Consider the following 21,710-nt stretch of genomic DNA (forward strand, 5'->3'; position numbering starts at 1 on the left):
GAAGCTAAGTATGGTAGCCAGGCAACCACAGTCTCAGTAGACTGTTAGCCATGAACGTCAAAGTGGGAGCAGGTGTGTGCTTATGCCCTATGGTAGTCAGGGGGTGCAGGCAGAAATTGAATAATTCGTAAAAGAATGTGTGCTGGTGTATGACTATGGCAGGCATGGGGTGCGGGTTAAAATGAAATGATCCTTGAAAAATTAATGCTGGTGTGCGCCTATGGCCTTAGAGACCTATGACAGGCAGGGGGTGCAGGGAAAAATCAAATAATGTAAAAAAAGTAATTGCTGATGTCTTACTAGGAACTATTAAATATTCTTTGGGAGACTAGGAGTTGCAGTGGAAAATTGGAAAAATGCATATAATACAACATAAACACTGCACATACATACTATAATCATCCTCAAGCACATTAAACTGATATTCACTCGAAAATTTATTTTTTGTTGATTTAGCTGCTTCTTGAGTAGGAATTCTCATTGAGAAAAAGCTCAAACCTCTGACATTACAAAATGTAGCTCCATGGTGATGGGAAATCACGCCAAGGGGCTGGCTAATCTCACTCACAATCCATGCGTGCGTTGATGTCTGCTCACGCTGTTGCCATGAATATCGCACTATTCGAATGACAGAATAATTCAGTGTTCTAACTGGGGGTCTTTAGTTGACAGAGGTGGGTATCTTTGACCAAATAGGGACACTTGCTTCTAGTCAGGGTAAGGGGGTACAACCCTACAATAACCCTTGCTCACCCCCTAGGTAGGTTTACACGAGCAGACAGGCTTATCTCAGAGGCAGTGTGTAAAGCATTTGTGAACACATAAGGTGACCCAGTGACAACACTACAGATGGACACTGCACAAGTTGTATATTAAAAATAAGTATCTTTAATATAGATTTAACACAAGACCACAAACGACAAAAATCCACTATACTGTACTTAAAATGGTAGAATTAGCTTAGATCTCTTTAGTTGGTAAATGCGACACTTTGAGTTCAATGTACCTTAGGATGCGTAATGCTATACAACGAAAGTGTTGCAGGGAAGGTGATGCGTCGGTTCCTTACATGCAGGAACAGTGAGGCATTGGTTTCTTACTGCGCTTCCGCGGCGATGAGGCCCGCAATGCCATGATGCGATGAAGATCTGGTGCAATGAAACAGAGATGGCGTCATCTTCTTGATGCGACACGAGGCGTGCACGCTCAACGGCCGTACGGCGACTCAACGATTCTTCTGAGCGGCGACAGGCCCTGCGACACACTTCTCCGGTGATGTGGCACGCTTCAGTGATGCGATGTGACAGCTGCAGCGGCAACACCCTTCTTCAGTGATGCGACAACAGCGGCTGCGGCGGCGACACTCTTCTCCGGTGATGTGAGACGCTTCTGTGATGCGATGCGACAGCTGCAGTGGTGACACCCTTCTTCAGTGATGTGACGCCAGCGGCTGCGGAAGCGACACACTTGGCCGGTGATGCAAGACGCTTCTGTGATGCAATGCGACAGCTGCAGCGGCGACACTCTTCTCCAATGATGTGACTACAGTGACTGCGGCGGCGACACTCTTCTTCGGTGATGCAAGACGCTTCTGTGATGCGATGCGACAGCTGCAGCGGTGACACCCTTCTTCAGTGATGCGACTTTGTGAGTCGTGCTTTAAGCTCCTTGTGACACGCAGTCCCTCAGAAAGCCCAACACAACTGCAAGCACTTCCAAAGAACTCTTGGGGAGCTGGTGGTTGAAGTCTGTTGTCCCTGAGACTTCAGCAGGAGACAAGCTCTTTCTCAAGTTCTTGGAGATCCTTCACAAGTTGAATAAAGTACACACAAAGTTCCTTTCTCCTCTCTTTGGCAGTCAGGCAACCACTGCAGGCCAATCCCTCAAGCTTAGGGATAGTCTCTCCTCAATCTCTCTGGTTCCTCCCCTCAGCAAAGGTTTCTTCTTGTTTCCCAAAAGTGATCTAAAGTTCTGGGGTCTGGGTCCCTTTTTTTATACACAGTTTCTCGTTGTTCTCTGAAGGCAGAGAGGCCTTTGCCTAGTCCAAACCAGTTCTGGTCAGTCCTGGAGCACGTTGTTGACAAGACTCCTTCTTTCCTTTCACAGTGCAGGCCAGGGACATCAGACGCACCACAGGAGGTGGAGCCAGCATTGTGGAGGGAAGGCACAGCCCTATTCAGGTCTCAGGTGCAAATCCTCCCACCCATCTACATGCAGATCTATCTATTCAGCCGTGCTGACTCACCCTGTCTCCTGGAATCCCCCAGCCCCTGTCACTCAAACTCCAGACAAGGAATATACAACCTAGCAGAGGCAGGCTTGGATGGTTAGACAAGAAAATACCTACTTTCTAAAAGTGGTATTTTCAAACACAGAATGTTAAAACCAACTTCACTAAAAGATGCATTTCATCATTCTGAGTTCAGGCATGCTAAACTCGAATGTCTACCTAGTTCCCTTAGTAAGTTAGGATTATAGGATGTAATAATCAAACTGCCCATTCTGGCCTATGGGGAACAGATGGCCTTGCAATAGTGAAAAACAAAAATGGATGTAATTCACTATTAGGACATGCCACACACACCAGGGCATGTCCTACCTTATACTTATAATGCACCCTGCCCTTGGGCCTACCATAGGGGTGTCTGATATGAAGAAAATGGAAGGTTTAGGGACCGGCAAGTGGGTGCACTTGCCCAGTCAGCATGGCAGTACCAGACTGCACACAGGCTCTGCAATGGCAAGCCTTAGATACATTTTTACAGGCTGTTTCTGTTGAGGGCACAACCAGTGCTGCAAGCCCACCAGCATCATTTGGTTTACAAGCCCTGGGCACCCCTGGTGCACTGTACTAGGTTCTGACAGGTAAACCAAACCAGCCAATTATGGAATCCCTAATCCATACATCAATTTACCACAGGGAGCACTTGCACTGTGGCACTGGACAGCAGTGGCACAGTGCCCAAAGCATCTATAACCAGCAAAAACACATGAGGCAACAGCAAAAAATAGAAGGCAGACCCACACCAAGGTGCCAGGTCTAACATGTGTCCCCTCCAGCTGAAATGTGGGGAGAACTACCCTACCTCCTGGGAGTTCTCATCACGAAGGCGGAAAAATCTAGACAGACCATCAGCATTAGCGTGCTCTGTACCAGGGCGGTGTTCCACCGTGAAATACATCCCCTGTAGGGAAATGGACCACCTCAACAGCTATGGATTCTCACCCCTCATCTGAATCAACCAGCTGAGGAGCCTGTGGTCTGTCTGAATCTGGAAGTGTGTCCCAAACAGGTATGGTCTCAACTTCTTCAGTGCCCAGACCACAGCAAATACCTCACGCTCAATCGCACTTCATCTCTGTTCCCGTGGAAGTAACCTCGTATTGATGAAGGCAATGGGTTGATCTAGGCCCTCCTCATTCATCTGTGACAAAACAGCCCCAACACCATTCTCTGAAGCGTCTGTCTGAACGAAAAACTCTCTGGAGAACGTAGGTGCCAGGAGCACATGGCAGTTTTCAGGGCCTCAAAAGCTTTCTGACAGGTGTCAGTCCAAATCACTTTCTTGGGCTGCTTCCTGGAAGTCCGCTATGTCAAGGGTGCAACAATGCTGCCATACCCCTTGACAAACCTCCTTTAATACCCAGTGAGTCCTAAAAAGGCTCTCACCTCTGTCTGGGTTTTGGGGTGTTCCCAAGCCAGGATGGTTTGAATCTTGGGCTGTAGGGGCACCACCTGGCCGCTCCCAACCTAGTGTCCCAAGTACACCACGGAACCCTGCCTGATCTGGCACTTACTTGCCTTGATCGTGAGGCCTGCCCTCCGCAGCGCCATCATCACTTCCCAGAGGTGGCGCAGATGTTCTTTCCAGCTGGCGCTGAACACTGCAATGCCATCCAGGTAGGCGGCACTGAACTCTTCCAGTCCAGCCAACACCTCGTTGATCAACCTCTGAAAGGTGGCAGGGGCATTCTTCATCCCAAAGGGCATCACCGGGAATTGGTAGTGCCCATCTGGTGTGGAGAATGTGGGCCTCTCTTGCCCAATCAGTCAAGGCAATCTGCCAGTACTCAGATGTTAGATCAAACGTGCTGAGGTACCGGGCAGCCCCTAACCAATTTATGAGCTCATCAGCTCTGGGGATGGGGTGCGCGTCAATCCTCATGACTGAATTGAGCCCTCAGTAGTCCACACAGAACCGGAGTCCTGGCATGGCACCCTGTGCGGCAGCCTTTGGGACCAAGACCACTGGGCTGGCCCAAGGACTGTTAGAGGACGCAATCACCCCTAACACAAGCATCTTGGAGACCTCCTCCTTGATGCAAGCCCTCACCCTGTCAGGCACCCTGTACGTTTTGTGCTTCACAGGGGGACAATCTCCAGTGTCCACATCATGTATGCACCAATCAGTGACACTGGGAATCAGGGAGAACACATCAGAAAACTGTCCCAGCAACTAGTGACAGTCATTCTGTTGCTCAGGGGTCAGGATGGAAGAGAGGTTTAAACCATCCACTGACCCATCTCGCTCTGTCGCCGACAGTAGGTCAGGAAGAGGCTCAGTCTCCTCCTCCATTCCAGCATCTGTCGCTAAGACCTCTCCAAGAGGGGATTCAGGCGGTTGACATGCAGGACCCGCAAGGGGTTTCTGGGAGACTGCAAATCCACCAAGTAGGTAACAGGACTTTTGTGCTCCATCACCTCAAATGGTCCGGTTCACTTATCCTGGAGTGCACAAGGCTCCACTGGGGCTATGACCCACACTTTCCGACCAGGCTGAAACTCTACCAGAGTGGCATTCTGGTCATACCACCACTTCATCTCCTCCTGACTGGCTTCCAGATTCACCTCAGTGAGTTGCCTGAAACGCCTAGTCCGGTTCCTGAAGACCAGCATGCAGCTATATACAAACTGGGGAGGTTTTCTGAGAGATTGCTCCTAGCCTTCCTTGACCAAACTCAGAGGTCCTCTCACCGGGTGACCATAGAAAAGCTAAAAGGGACTGACCCTAGAGATTTCTGTGGCACATCACGGTATGCAAACAGCAGGCATGGTAGGAAGATGTCCCACTTACGCCTCATAGGTTCCTCAAGAGCCATAATCATGGCTTTTAGGGTTCGGTTGAATCTTTTAACCAACCCATTTCCTTGCGGGTGGTAAGGAGTGGTAAACTTGTAGGTTACCCCATACTCCTGCCACAGGTACTTCATATACTTGGAAATGAAGTTTGTTTCTCGGTCAGACACTACCTCTCTAGGGAATCCCACCCAGGAGAAACTTCCCATCAGTGCCCGTCCCACCACCGGGGCCATCACTGTCCTCAGAGGTATGGCTTCTGGGTAACAGGTGGCATGGTCCACCAAGACCAGGATGAACCTGTTGCCCATGGCTGTCTTGGGGTCTAGTGGCCCCACAATGTCAATACCCACCCGTTCAAAGGGGGTGCTGACAACAGGGAATGGCTGGAGGGGAGCCTTTTGCTCTTCCCACTCTTTCCACTTGCCTGGCAAGTCTGACATGTCCTGCAATGAGTGTCTGAACTCTTGCGCATTTTGGGGCCAATACAATTGGGTGACAAGCCTCTCAAACGTCTTGTCCTGCCCCAAATGTCCTGCCAACAGCACATCATGAGCCAGCCCCAGTAGGAAGGCTCTGAAGCGCTGGGGTACCACCAGCACACGGGCTGACCCAGGCTCAGCAACCTTAGGCTCACTATACAGGAGACCATTCTCCCAGTAGATCCAATGTGATCCAGACTGATCACTTGCTGCCTGGCTTGCAGCCTGCTGCCACAAACCCACAAGAGAAGGGCATTCCTTCTGCTCCTTGCAGAACTCGTCCCTGGAGGGTCCTCCTTCCTGCTGCGAATGGGTCAGCTCAGGCTGGTCCCCCAGTTCAGCTACCTGTTCCCCTGTAGGCTCCAGGGCATCCCTCTCAAGGTCTGCCTCCTCCTAGACCATGGAAACATCGGGGGCCAGTTTCCCTTGCCCCCTGCCTCTTCTCTTTAAGGCAGGCATCTGGACCTCCCTCTCAGGCTCCAGGTTCTCTTGAGCAGCCTTTATGGCTGCCATGGACCGTGTGGTCACACACGCCCAGTCAGGCAGATCCAACATCTCCAAATGAGCACTTCACTCCACCTTAGCCCAAGGTGACCTCTCCAAATCGTTCCCTAACAAACAGTCAACAGGCATGGCTGGCCTCAAAGCTACTTGAAGAGTACCAGAGACCTCCCCACTCAAAGGGAACCTGAGCCACCTTACAGTGGCTCTCTGTGTTGTCAGAGGCAACAACTGGGTAAAATGCATTGGGTACAACCTGCTCTTGGCATACCAGGTGACACTTGACAGCTGTCACACTGGCTCCTGTGTCTCTAAGAGCCTCCACTCTATGGCCATTGATGGCCACCCACTGCCTGTACTTCTTAGTGTTGTCAGGCAGTTGGGGCCTGGGGACCACCTCACAGTCTCCTCATGAGACAAGGGACATTTCTGCGGCATCCCGCCCACCGGGAAAACACCCCTCTCCTCCCCAGGGCTACACTCGCCATCTGCCGGGGTGGAGCACCAGTGGGTGTTGTATTTCCAAACTGTGGGCACCGGGGATCAGTAGACTTATGGCCTATTTCTCCACACTTATAGCACTTCAGGGGTCCCCTAGGAACAGGGTTACCTGTTGGGGCCCCGGGCTTCTTCTCAGGGAGAGGTTGGGAATTTTTCCCTTGGTTCCCTTGGGAATTACTTTGTGGCCCTCTCTAGAACTCCCTCTGTTTACCCTTGTCCCCCCCATTCCTCTGCTGGGGACCCTGCCCACTCTTGGCTGAGTCTCCCGCGTGACCCTTGTGAACCCGGGTGCTCACCCGGTGGTCCGCCTCCTCAGCAAGCTTCCCAGGGTAAGTCAGCCTGCTATCAATCAGGTGCTGGCGTAGCTCTTGAAAACAATTACTTGACAAGTGCTCCCATGCAACTAAATCAAAGAGTCCCTCAAAATCATTCACTTTGCTACCCTTCACCCAAGCATGCAATGCTCTGCAAAAGAAAGGTACATATTCTACCCATGTGCTTGACTCCAACTTCTTGCAATCTATAAACCTCTGTCTATGCAATTCAGGAGTTAACCCATACCTGTACATCAATGCTTCCTTCATGTGGCTATAAGAATTATGGCTTTCAGAGGGCAAGGCTAACAGTGTATCTCTCCCCTCACTAAGTAACCGCCCCCACAACCCCGCTCCCCAATCCTTCTCAGGGACCCGGTGGGAAGACATGGCTACCTCATAGGCCTTAAACCACTGCCCAATGTCGTCTTTCTTATGAAACCTCTTTCACCACATCTTTAGGAATATACACTCTAGCTTCCACAGGCATTGACAGTGTACTGCCACCAGAGGGAGTAATTTCTAAGCTCCTTGCTTTCAATTCCATCTCCCTCAAACGTTTCTCATGCTCCAGTTGCATCCTCTTTTCCTCTAGGGCCAATTTCCTAGTTTGCTATTCAAATTCTAAGTGCCCATTTAACTTGAGCTCGGTCAGCTCCATCTCATGCATCCTACACCTCTCCCTGTCCTCCAACTCCTCTTGGGACAGGCCTTTGGCAGAAACACTGCTACCTACTGGGGAAGTTGCTCTCCTCCCCCCTGGACCCAATGGCCCATCCAGCTGCTCCTCTGCATCCTCAGCCCCTTCCTCATACTCAGGGGTACTCCTTGCTGCGACTAAGGCCCTCAGCGCCTTTTGGAACTCATCCTTCTTGGTGAGACCGGTCATTGAATTTCTTGCAGAAGCGTCCAAGTACAAAATACCAGCCAACGCGTTTCGTTCATAAGAATGAACTTCTTCAGGGCTTAAAATGATGGTCCTGGGAGAGACAATGTATGTGTGCAATTTAGGCTTTGTGGGCCTCCTTGATAAGGGCCAGTGTGCGGTGAGTCTGAAGGCAAAAGTAGGTAGTAAGCCGTCCGCTTCGAAAGTAAGAAGGATTCACAAAATCAGACACAGCTGGACATGTAAAGTAATTCTCTCAGGAAGAAGGACTAATGTGCTGCTAGAAGGACTGTTACTCTGCTGGACTGACACTCTGAAATAACTGCTTTTCTGCTGTGCTACCCTGATGCCTTCTACCCTCTGCCCCTGCTGAGAAAGAACTGGGCTCTGTTTGAACCAGGGCTTGTTATCTTGCCTCCTGTTTCTGACACACATATCAAAGGTTCACCACCTGGTCATGTGCATCACACTCAGACCCACCAGCGCATAACCTTAAAGAACTGCCGAATTGGAACCAACTCATCCCTGCTGCTGGAGTGTGGGAAGATCAACGCATGTTTTTCAATAAGAAAGTTATGCCGTTCCTCTCAGGAAAAAGAAGTACAGACTCAGGAAAGACAGGAATCCCAGGTGCCCCAAAGAATTGGGTCAGTGTGGGAAATTCATAAATCGGATAGTAATGCCCTCACACACCCTTGCAGGTGTCATGCTTCATCATCTGGGCTGCTCCTCGTCGGGACGGCGGTGCAATATCCGACGGGCTCCCTGTAATAGGGGCTCTTTGCCGGAGATCTTTTTATCCAAATGCCGTATGGTGAAGTGCGGGTATGGGGGCAGAAGCGTGTGGATGAAGTGAAGTTAGTTAAAATAGGGTTGGGAGTGCCAAAGTAAACCAATATTTATTCTGGAGGTCTCCTTCCCTAAGTAAAAACAGAAAAACAAGGCACTAGCCCGAGTGTAATGTCTCGTGTAGTGTAATTCCTTGTTTCAAGTGTGGGTCAACATGTTTCTCGCTCCTAGAATAATATCCTACGCGATTCTTCAGGACCTAAATAATGACTATCTACACCTAGGTGGTGTGGTAGATTTTCTACTCACGATGGCAGCGTCTAATGGTTATGGCACCTGGATCTACCTGTTGTGGGAGACAAAACCATATAATGATATTGTTCAGGTTGAGAAGGTACACTATAAGCATAGACACGGTCTATCAGTGACTCTGACTTATAATCTAAAACACACGTGAAGTGATCATTTTAAAAGATATTAATTCCATTAAAAACAAGTGGTGGGTCTCCATAGTGAGCTAGTGTGACTATAAGCCCCTATGGAATACCGTGATGCAGCAGAAACAATGTAAGGTACTCACCCTAATCAGTATGATCTCCAGGCTTCAACAGTACCTGGTGGGATCAACGCATCCCATTGACTGCATGGAGAAACCCGGTGCATCATCTACAGAACCAACGCCACTTGTCTAAGCGCATCATCTTCGGAACAGACACATCGCCACCACTGCAAAAAAGAAAATTGACACTTCACCTTGACTGCAGGATCGACATCAATGTATCGCTTGACTGCATCCCACATCTCGCTGTTGACCAGGATCAAGGTACTTTGTTTATTGGGTCAGCATGGTTCCTTTATCCAGCCTGCGCTCCATCGCTGTGGGTCTGAACTCTTGACTTTGTTCCAGTCCAGCCTGACCAGAAAAACCCCATATGCGCCTATTGCTTTTAAGCTCTATTTTTACAGTTAACCATTGAAAATTAATATCTTGATTTCTACTGGTTGGATTTTTGTTGTTTTGATCTTGATTTATTATACAAATATAATATATCATACCTCTGACAACTAGAGACCCAGTTTCTAACAGCATGGAAAATTCTGCCCATTGAAATACTGAATCACAAACCCAAATTGCGATTCTGTAAAATTACAGTTTGGCATCTGTACATAAAAAACATTTTTGCGGTTGGGCCATTCGTGATCCCAAAACTGCTTAGTACATCTGCTCTTTATTCCTCAATAATGCAAAATTTGCAAGGGTATCATTTGAAAGTAGATTCAGCAGATCAATTTAAGTTCTTCAATGTTATTATGACAGAATCATGTAGAACTACCTGTTCACAGTTTTGTGTTTTTTTCTAGATTTTAAACTCTAAAGCTTCATCTAAAACCTCCATTCTGACGTAATATGGTGTGTCACGGAAATGATTACTATAGGATACATAGCCTGAAATAGTGGTTTTAATAGTAAGCAGTCCAAAAAACACCACCAACCACATCTTGCAAAATCTAGCTTCATCTGGACATAAAAAGGTGAAGTTGAATGTATTCAACAGTGCCACACAACCACAAGCGCATTACAGTAGACTAGTTTTCTTCCAATTTCTGGGCAAAGCATGAAAGGATGTGGGATTCCAAATCAGAATGTGACAAACGAAATGTGGTTCCATAATATTATAACCAATCAAGAAAAAAATCATTGCAATAAACAGCCTTTCTGAAAGAATACAGGTAGGTCCTGGAGTTACTATTATATTTGCAAATCAGTTTAGATATTTTGCTTCCATTCGCCTAGCAGTGCCTTGTCTTGTTATAGTCGTAGGACTGTCCATAACCAAAATATTACCACCATTGAGGGAACATGAGTCAACCGAAGGATTTTTGCAGTCTAACAGGTGTCTCCTTAAATTTACAGATCAGGAGATATTTCAATACAAGCCCAAATAACATATATTTTAAGAGACCCTTCAAAAAATAAAGCTATCACCCTTGAGCACTCACTCTCTTCTTTTCTCTTTTTTCCTTTGCAGAACAGGACTCGTTGCAATGTATTTCAATATGTGTCTGCTTACTGTGTGAATTGATGATCACAAGGCCCAAAATCTAATATTCCAGTACTGTCCCAATTCCTGTTAATGTCCCCCTTCTTTTTGCAGAACCATATGTGTGTTATATAGACATTCTCCATTTCCAACATCCTCAAAAATAATGACATTCAAAATTATCAGTAATGTTATTCTTTGTGGCCATATTTGTATGCTTTATTTGTATTCAAATTCATTTAAATTCATTTTTGCGGTTATAAAATCCTTTATGTTAGGATAAGTTGCATTAGCCTGACTGGGTGTCTCCTTCAGAAGACCCAACTTCCTGCCTTCAGGTTCAGACTTGAAGGGGGGGCAATGACAGCGACGCCTCGCTCCTTAGCACAACAGGGAATCATACCTTATTGGTATCTGTGCAGCATGAAATGTTTTGGCGCTCTATTTACACCATATAAATACATGGGGGCAGATTTACAAGCCCCATGCGAGACATTTACTCCGCGATTGCGTCACTTCTGTGACGCAGCGGCAGCGTAAACCATGCACCATGTTGCACCTTATTTACAACGTGACGCATCTAGGGAGATGCGTCACGTTGTAAAGCCCTGCGCTACATTAAACCTGCGTCAGGTTTAATGTATGCGGGGTGGGCGTTCCGTCGGAAAAAGCCTCGGAAAAGTGATGCAGTGAAATCTACAAGATTTCAATGAGTCACTTTTCTGACGCTGCTGCGTCAAAACCCTGCACCTGCTTGAAGCAGGCGTAAGGCATGACGCAGCATGTTTGGTATGGGCAGCCCCTGAGCATTGCTGGAGTTGTGTCATGCTTGCGACACGACTCCAGCAATGCGCCACCCTTATGCCATCGCACGCATCGTCACGCATCTGTTTATCCTTGCGCCATGATGCACTGCATTGTAAATGCGGCGCATCTGTGGTGGCGCAAGGGTAAACTTGCGTGACGCATCTTTCCTGGAGGATCCCTGCTGATTTGCAGGGATGGGCCAGGAAACATAAATCTGCCCCATAGGGGCTTATTTACAAGCCTATTGTGAGTAATTTTTAACATGGGAAAAGTGACGTACGAGTGGCGCACGGGGCTTGTAAATAAGCCCCATTATTTCGAACCGGTGCCAAGACCCTAATAGCATTGAAATACACCTGCCTTATGAGCTTTTGCTTAAGTACAACTACATTGTGGTGCATTTGTAAGCTTTGTTGGCAGTGGCGTAGGGGTTCGACGGACAGCCCCAGGCAGCACGAGTTTTGGGGCGGCTGCCGGCCTCCCACCCCCTGCACTTACCTGAGGCGGACATGCCCGCATGAATAGCTAGAACACCCCACCCTCCCCGCTCTTCGATCAGGCCGCCGCGAGCGGCAAACGCAGGGGTCGCCACTGGAGTTCTAAGGCATAGCTACGCCACTGTTTGTTGGCTATTAATATATAACCTTATTTGTTTTAAATTAGACACATAACCGAGTGCCATGTGTATATAAAGAGATGTATTGTATGCAGGGTGCTGTACAGCTTTTTTTGCTTATATTGTATAAACTTCACCTGTAGAAATCAAAGGAAAGACGAAAACAATCGGACCAGGATGCAAGGGGCTCCAAAACGATTCTGACACCACTAAATGAAGAATTCCAATATAGAAACAGCAATTTTAAAACTCATTTTGTTAAATACAATAAAAGCGTTCTGGCCGATATAAAATATTTAGGTTGGCACATTTGGGCATTGGAAACCTATTCTGCACTGCCAGACAACGCAAGAATTCCTGGTAACACGGTGTGAGTAGAAAAGAAAGGACGGAATCCAAGATAATCTCTTTGGACATTTCTTTTTACAGTTCACATCTCCGGGTGTTCGTGCCTCTGGCAGTCACTCAACACCTAGTGATAAACACAAAAATGACATTGTCAAGCCTTACATAAAACGAATGTAATTGTAAAAGCACAGCGCCATTTGAAGATAGAAACAGAATGAGAGACATTTTTTTTCGAAATCTATACAATTCCATCAACTTTGCCCATAAACAGAACAGGAGGGGGTAGTAATTGCGCAGCTTGCAGAATCCGGACATGTATACACGTGTTATGTTTCTTTTTATTCTGAAAGCAACCTTTGTCTCATATTGTACTGCAATTTCCTTTATATACATCAATCAGCACGCAGGAAATGGGAATAGGTCATAAAGTTAGATTGGTTCGGTGCAGAACTGAACTCTAATCAACATTCACTGTGATGTAAACAAAAAGGTAAACGTGGAAATGTAAGAAAAATACAAGTGCAAAAATAAGGAATGAAAAATAAACAAAAGGTTCAAGAATATGTTAAAAGATGATAACAGGTGTTAGCAAGAAGATATTAGAAAGTACTTCAGGTGCATAGTTAAATATGCAGTTCTGTAAAACTGATCTTTGCTTTTAACAAGACATGTCAAGAACCCCAAAACAGTAAACATATGAACACAGATAGGTAAATAAAACAAATTAAATAAAGATCATGGTAGAAACTACTAGAGATGGGACGCTGGACCGAAAAGAAGACATTGTAGTACTGATCTTTAAACAAATTCTCATTACTGTTTAAGTCTTCGATAGTGCTGCCTAGCTGCATCCGATGTTCTTCCGAAGTCACAAGTAATACAGAAATATAGGAACAATTAAGTGTGTTGTAACTCAGCGGAACTCACACCCACTCTTTCACAAAAATCAATCCACCGGGTTGATTTCTGTGGCCTGAGTTAGACCAAAAGCTTTACCTTGCAAGATACGCTGCAGCATGGAGGGATCAACCCACATATTCCAATTCATCAAACGATGAATAACTCAATTTCCGCATAAAGACTGATGTCATATTATTGGGCATATTCAATAATCAGAATATATAAAGGGAGAAGATAATCATGAATAAATTAAACTCTCAGGTTTTTTCCGAGACAATGCAAACGTTCCACAAAGTCCCCAACACTATTTGTTTCAGTGCAACACCCACCTCGCACAGAGGTCCAGAAATACATTCTGGAGGTGGTTATTATGGCCTTCAGGAATATTTTCTGATCTTCTCAAAAGGTTTTCAGGTTTTGATGGAGGAGTCTTCTTTCCTTTTGTTGTGAGAATATGGTGCACCATAGCTACCAGGCACTTATCTTCAGGATTTCCAAGAAATTGATTTCTCATAGTAGGTCACCAACTAGGAAGAATCATAATACCCCCTAAGTCATAGTAATGATGTTGGAGAGCAAAAATAGCTCTTCAGCTGGAGCATGTGTTTACTGGTGGTGATCTTTGACAGCGAAAGGATGTAAAAACTCATCCTAAATTACAGCAAGCAGGCAGGTGAGAGCATCCTTTTTGAGGGTGGTTTGTGCAGGGAGATTGTCCCAGAAGAAGCTGTTGAACAAAATGCAATCGAATAAAGATGCTATGACACTATATTCACATAGATTTGCTAAAACGTCATAGTTTATTTAGGGACGTCATTAAATATTTACATACTTTCATTGTGCTCCAAGAAAGACAGAACTTCCCTACAATTGCTCACCTGTTCCCCAAAAAATTGAGGAATTGGTTGCAAAATTTTACAATTTCCCTAAGAAATATATAAAGAGCCATAGATGATTGAGACAAAAAATGTAGGGGCATATTATCAAGAAACGGCTTTAAAATTATCGCCGCTTTAGAGGTAAAATACAGCCGCTAAAGGGGCGATAATGAGCTTGATAATATGCCCTTGAGAATTTCCATAGAAGCCCATGTTCTGGGGTGAACAAGGGCTTCTATGAGAATTCTTAAGGGCATATTATCAAGCCCATTATTGCCGCTTTAGCGGCAGTTTTCTGCCGCGAAAGCGTCGATAATTTTAACGCCGTGCTTGATAATATGCCCCGTAGTTCTTCAAGGTATTTTGATACCGTCTTGCTTTCCAAATACAAGTTCCGTTAAAGTTTTGAACCTGTACCTCCAATTGAGATTCTCAATCATATTTTACTACAGGAATATCTTTTATGAGGTGTGGTTAGAAAAAATAAAATGACATAAAGCTCACAATCTCGGTCAGTAGAGGTTGGAATTTTCTGGGTTCACACATCACTACTATTGCTCCAGTCACATAGCTTTCTATGTTCAAATACCAAAGGGAGTACACCAATCATAGAGCTACAACATTAGAGATTATCGTACAAATATCACCTTTATATATGTATTATATCTCGGCATGTAATCATTTTGCCTCAAATCTTCAGTTTCTCAGTTTATGAAAACACACACATTTTGCTACCAAATAGAAATTTTTATTTTCGAAAAATATAAATAATTCTCCAAAACAAAAGGTGATAATTTGTGTGAAAAACACCACTCGTGCCCCATGATGCCAGCTTCTAATATATGGTAAATACATTTTTGAGCCAAAACACTGGTTTATCTTTTTCATCAAGCACTTATGGTACACATGGATAGAGTCTGCCTTGCTTGCCCATGTATCATCATCTCTTGCTATGGATGGCCACACCACAATATGCCAGGCATATGTCATAAATTATCACCATTAGGTCAGGGAAAGCATTATTCCTCAGGTAGATCATCATGCTATGAAGGACATGAATTGGCTACAACTACAAAATGCTTGGGCAAATACCACAATGTCCAGTATTATTGCAGTATGTCTGGAATTACTAACATTTTGCCAGGCCCCAAACTGTCTCAGAGATGGGCACCATCTTGGCATGCATGTCCATAATATTCTAAGACAAGCTTCCGTAAGGCTAATAGTTCTGGTTTTAAAGGAATTTTGTATGGTAATGTGAAGTATTATAAGTAGTAGAATGGGAATGAATATGTATTTGTGGGGAAGCAAACAAATGTAGAATAATGTTGGTGTTGGTTAAAGGTCAGGTGAGAGTTGCACTGTCAAAACAGGCTTAAAATCCCATGTATCTGCCTTCCTCCCATCTGTGCTGCAGACATAGAAAGACAAACACCATAAATGATCTACTTATCTAAGACACTTTTACTGCATCACAATGTCATGCATGTGCCCTTGAAAGTTCGATCTCATCCAGCTGATGATCACAAATGCACGCATGGAGGGAAAGCACGTTTTTTGTGAAAGCACACAATGCCTGCCCAATCAAAATATGTACTCTTTGCTCTCATGATGTGGGCGGACCCAGAGCCCCTTTCTAATGATGATGACAACATTTTCTGCATGACAGCTTCACTGTCAAGCCAGACAATACATTTATCAGAGCTATCACTATAACATGTGTTGGTATCTGCACTCCATTGATGCTTCCAATATGCTTTGGATTATTTATTTTAAGAGGGGCCAGCAAACTACTAAGGGTGGGTACCATCATGCCTTGGATGTACATATTAGGGCAATAATAAACACAATTGTGTTTGTGCCTACATATTCCTAGGAATTGGCTCTAGCATTCCACAGAAGCCAACAATAGTGAACAATTACCTATTGTGCCTGTTCCTGTTTCCGGCCGCCTAATGCTTGTCATTTGTGTAGGCCTTGTTCCTAAGCGCTGGGAGGTCTTCTGATAGCCATGCGCTCTACAAATGTCAATTCATTCATTCTGATGGGCAATCAATGAACAACCTGCTCATTAGACACATAAAAAATACTGTCTGGGCAGTGCCTGAACTCACTGATAGGAGAACATGGGCATCATTGATGGAGAATGGGAGGCCCCGCAGCCTAATGAGATTACAAGAATGCAAATTAACATATGATCATAAAATATGTCAATTAGTCATGCTCCAAATGGGATAGAGCAGAGGAATTGTTTATGGTTCCTGAATTATAATTTTTTATGGTGTAAGTCTAAGTAAGTAAGTAAATCAAATATTTCTAAAGCGCACATATGCTAAGGTGTTTTACCGCTAAAAGTAAAGCTGCCACTAATCAGGAAGAAGAGTTTCATGGGCTTAGGCGTAAAGAACCAAGTTTTGAGTGATTTCCTAAAAAGGACCTGTTCAGTTGAGACCTGAGGGAGAAAGGCAGCATATTCCAAAGTTTGCCTGCCAAGTGGGAGAGGCTTCTGCCACCCCACTTAGCCTTCCTCACCCTGGGAATAATGACCAGCCGAGCGTTAGAAGATCTCAAATCGCATCGAGGGACATACCAGACAAAACATTTCTGGAAGCCCAAGGCCCGAGTCCGTGCAATGCCTTATGTACCATACACAATGCCTTAAATTTCTCTTGAACTGGCAACCAATGAAGATCCTTCATGCTGTTTGATATGGAAATGAATTTTGGAATTTTCAACAGCAATCGAGCTGCAGCCTTCCGCAGAGACTGAAGTTTTGATTGCTGTTGTTTGTCTATTCCTAGATAGAGAGCACTGCAGTAATCTATCGTGGACAAAATCAAGGCATCCATTACCATTTTTTGCATATCCAGTGGGATAAAAGGGAAAATCTTTCTTAGGATCTTTAGAAATAAAAACAGGAGGATGTGATATGGTTTATCTGTTCTGAAAAGCAGGCTTGTTTTTGAACAGTGCACCAAAATATTTAACTTTGTTGACTGGGGCTGTTCGAGGACCAGAATCGTCTGGCCTACAGGAGTCATTCCAGAAAGTAAGATAGTTTCCCAAACAATATCACTTCTGTTTTCTCCGTATTTAGATTTAAATATTTCTCATACATCCAACTGGTAATATGCACCAGACAGTTGTTAAATTGTCTGGCCATGGCATTTGCATCAGATGTGATAGATATGATTATCTGCTTATCATCCACGTAGGATATGGCGCAGAAACCATGAGATCGAATGAGTTTAGCCAAAGAGGTAATGAAGATGTTAAATAAGGTAGGGGATAATGATGATCCTTGAGGTACCCCACATGGAAAACAAATCAGAGGTGTACCCTCCTAAGACCTGCAGTGATACGAAAACACACAATGAACTCCCCCCAAATATGCAAAATACTTTTTGCAAAGGGCTTGACAATTCCATTTTTATATCAAGACTGGTGGCTCCCAATATTTAACGGCATCTTTTACTACCACTGTGGGAGAAGCTCTAGAAATATTCAGTAGAAATTAACACAGTAACAGAATATGTCCTTGTACAAAATCCTTTGGGTTCTTTAATCCATCCTTTTTTATTGTTGCTGTCTCAAACAATTACCAGGAAATTCTGCTCTGGTACTAAATAAAATGTATTGAGGCACATGTAGCAAGTGACCTGTGTCTAATCTTATTTTATTCGTCTGCAAGCAGTGCCTCTTTTCTGTGGATGTTGCAACACTGTCTTAGGTGTCAAACGTGCTCTCTGTCTTAGGGCCCAAATCAGCAGAGGTAACATCATTTTCATCATAGAGGAATTTGCATCGCCATGCTGCAGCATGGCAGTGGTAACTATACCGTAGGAGAATCCTTTTGTGGAATAAGTTTGAATGTATCCAAAACAATACCTTTCTCAAGAACCTAAACACTGCTTTGATCTCTAGCTGATCATGGTTTGTTTATGCGTGTTTGCCTAATTGATTGCGCTGATTGGTGTAATACTCATGCCTAGGCTCCTATACTTTCTTGCCTTTACTTTAGTCAATACTAAAATCAAACAAATATATGGGCTTTTTAAGGGTTTTGAAACTACTGAAGCAAGTTTTAGGATGGGGGAATGAAGGAGGTGGGCCAATTCCCACTTCAAAATCATGTCTATAAGAGTCCTCCTATCAGCATGGATCATTCCTGTCCTTTCATCAAATAACTTGAGATTACCTGTGTGTTAGAATTGACTCAATTTAATGCTTGTTAATACATTGCAAAGGGATTCTCAGTTGGTTATTTCTACAAATGAGAATAAGAAAGAAATGAGAATAAAAAAAAAATAAGAACGAGAATTAGAATACAAATACGAATAACACACTTTAATACTCAAAAGTATATTTTCTGAAACAGTTATTGAATATTAGTGAGTGAAATATTATCTATTCTGAGTCAGTACATGATTTAGGAAGTGACCGTGCCAAGTACATTAATGCAGCCTTTCTGTTGATAAAATTAAAGCAACTCCTGACCCAAGTATAATTCTCCACAAAACACAACAAAGGATTAACCCTATGATCATGCATGGTCAGTGCACCAAGTACAATGTAAGGAAACCTCTTGTAAACTTAAGGTTGCCCTATTGTGTAGAATTGTTCAGAGTGAATATTCCAATTGAATCAGAGAACCAGTAAAGTTATTTTTGGTCTTGATTCTGTGTTTGACTTTGATTGTTGACTAACACGACCACTACAAACAAAATGATTGCTCTAATGCAATTCGTTAATTAGGCCAGAGTGAATTTGGCCACAGTTTCAAGCCTCTCCTACACAAGAGCGAAGTTAGATAACCATGTGGATCAGCCAGTGAGAGAGGAGCTGTACTGACGGAGCGAGGACAGCGCAGCCTGCGGTGTAGAGTGCAGAGAGCACAGAGCACAGCAGCAGTGAGCGGACCAGCAGAGAGTTGTGATTAGGACGCCGGACGCTGGACGCCGGACGCCAGACTCCGGAGTGTCAGAGAGCGTCGGAGTGCGGCGGGAGGCGGTGTGCCACTGAGAGCACAGAGCCCAGAGAACCAGCAGAAAATCAGCAGGTACATTTTTATTTTTTTTAAAAGCCGAATGAGCAGCGGAGCCCGCGAGCCACGGGAGCGCTGCTGGTGACGCCTGGGCTGTGGAGCTGCTAAAGCTGCAGTACCGGCAGAGGGGAGAAAAGTGTGCTGTAAGAGGGCGGACAACGAAAGAAAGCCCTCCTGCTGGGCTATGCTGAAATGAATCCCGGAATAACTAAATATTTTACAAAACAAAATACAAAGGGTCTGGAGAAAATACAAAGCAAACAACAAAAAGAGTTAATGAAAGTTGGGGTCTCCGATAACTCCACTCAAGGCCAAACCGGATGCGAGGAAATCTCAAAATGTAATTCCAAAATTGCGGAAGAGGTAAACAGCAATTCTACAAACGTAGAATCAGCAAACTCAGAAGCACAACAAACCCGTCAAGTTATAGAATTGGATATTACTTACCCATATGTAAACATCAAGGATCTAGTCTTCAGCCTGGACCCTCAAAAGAACCAGCCAAAAATCCAGAACAGTACCCCACAAAAAGCATTTGGATCCAGAAGGGTCCCTTACTCATTCTCCAGATTTTTCACTTTTAAAATCCATGGAACCCTCTAATGAATGCACGTTGGTGTCTAAAGCCCTATTCACACTTTAAAGAATCTTGGAATCAGTCCTCTCCCATCTTGGGAACATTTTGGAAAACTCCAACCAGAGGCTGGACACTCAACTAGGAATGTTAAAATATCAAGAAGAAGAAAAAGGAGGAAACAACAACTAAAATTACAACCACCTGCAGAAAAAGGAGAAGAACCAACAGAGGAAAACCTCCTTAAATTAAAAGCCCTTCTACCAACAGGAGCAGATTAGATGTCAAAGAAAGAAATATCGACTCAAACAGGCTGGAGTAAACAAAAAGCAAATAAGGAAAAAAACGAACAGAATCAAATTTATTTCCTCAGAAACCGTTTTAAGGACCTTAATGTGGTCGAAACTCAACTGCAAATCACCGCATACTTTCCAATTTTTTAACCTAAAAAAAACTAAAACTCCATTAAATTTGATTACTACACCAGTGTCAAAACATAAAGCAATAGCATAAAGCAATAGAAACCTCAACAATTCTGTCCGTAGTCTCTCCCACCTCAGAAACATTAAAAAAAGAGAGGAGATCAAATAAAACCAAATAAAACCAGAAGGAAACGAGCAAAGAAAAGGGCTACAAGAAGGTTTGCAAAACAGAAGTTCCAGAAAATAAGGTTTCCGAATACTTTACCCCCTGAACTCACGACCTCAGAAAAAGAGGAAGGCCTAGATTTAAAACTAAACTCGGCAAAAAAGGAACAGATCCCTGTCAAAAAGCAAAGGGTAAATTCAAATCATCTTAATCCTACTGCCCCAAGTTTAGTATCTATAACGACTGAAAGAGGGTCGCTGGCACAAAAGGACACCCAACTACAGGACCTATTGATAGGGAAGACGTCTACTCAGGCGCAGAAGATTCTACCATGCAGCCTGGAAATTGCAGACCTATTTCCCTCGGGTGAAGAGCCCCTAAACCGAGAGAGAACAACACATTTACTTCAAAGGATACAACCACTACAGTCTTTAGCAAGAAATGGAATAAAATTAGTAACTTTTCCAAAAAGAGCTAAAACCACAACAGCTATTGTAGAATTTTGGTCTTCAGTAATACCAGGAATTGTATTAAAAGAAAGCGAGACTCTACATAAATATGGATTTGACTTGGCCCCAGTAAAAAACAATAACGATAAACCAGAAGAAATCTTTACAATGGAAAAACAGCTCTTACGCCAAAGACAAAGTGGCACAAATAGCCCTCTAAATTTCCATAAAGAATATATTTCAGTTTCGATTACGAATGGAGTAAGGAGAAGCTGGAACAAAAATACACAAAAGAAGGAAAATACAACCAGCAAAAACACATGAGCATGGATAGCGGAGAATATAAACAGTGACAGGAAAACAAGCGTCCTTTTTAGCAATTGTTTGACCATCTCTTTATGGAACATAGCTGGAAAATCCCAGGAGAAATTAGCAATAATTACTGAAGACAGTGTTGGGATTGTTGCTTTACAAGAAACCTGGGCAACCACAACTTTTGACCATCTCGATTATTTTGTGTATAACATTCCAGCAGAACCGGTAGTCCGAGGGCATGCAAAAGGAGGGATAGCAATTATCCTTTCTGAAGAATATAACTGGGCTCAAGTAATCATCCCAATGAGCTCAAAGAATATCCAATGTATCAAGATCAAATTCGGGATGGACCCTATGGAAATCTCAAATATCCTGCTTATTTTCAATGTCTATATTTCCCCTGGATCTAAAATGGACGCACTAGTGATAGAAATATTTGAGGGTCTCGAAAAGGTGGTTGAAGACCAAGATTACCCGTCTATTTTCCTAACAGGTGATTTCAATAGGCAAATATCTACCACCCTGTTAGAAAAATGGACGATTGGCGAAAAAGAAGAAGCCTTGGCAATACCTATTCCACAATTTCCTACAGGAAATAA

This window comes from Triturus cristatus, chromosome 8, assembly GCF_964204655.1.
Source record: "Triturus cristatus chromosome 8, aTriCri1.1, whole genome shotgun sequence".
Taxonomy (NCBI): Eukaryota; Metazoa; Chordata; class Amphibia; order Caudata; family Salamandridae; genus Triturus; species Triturus cristatus.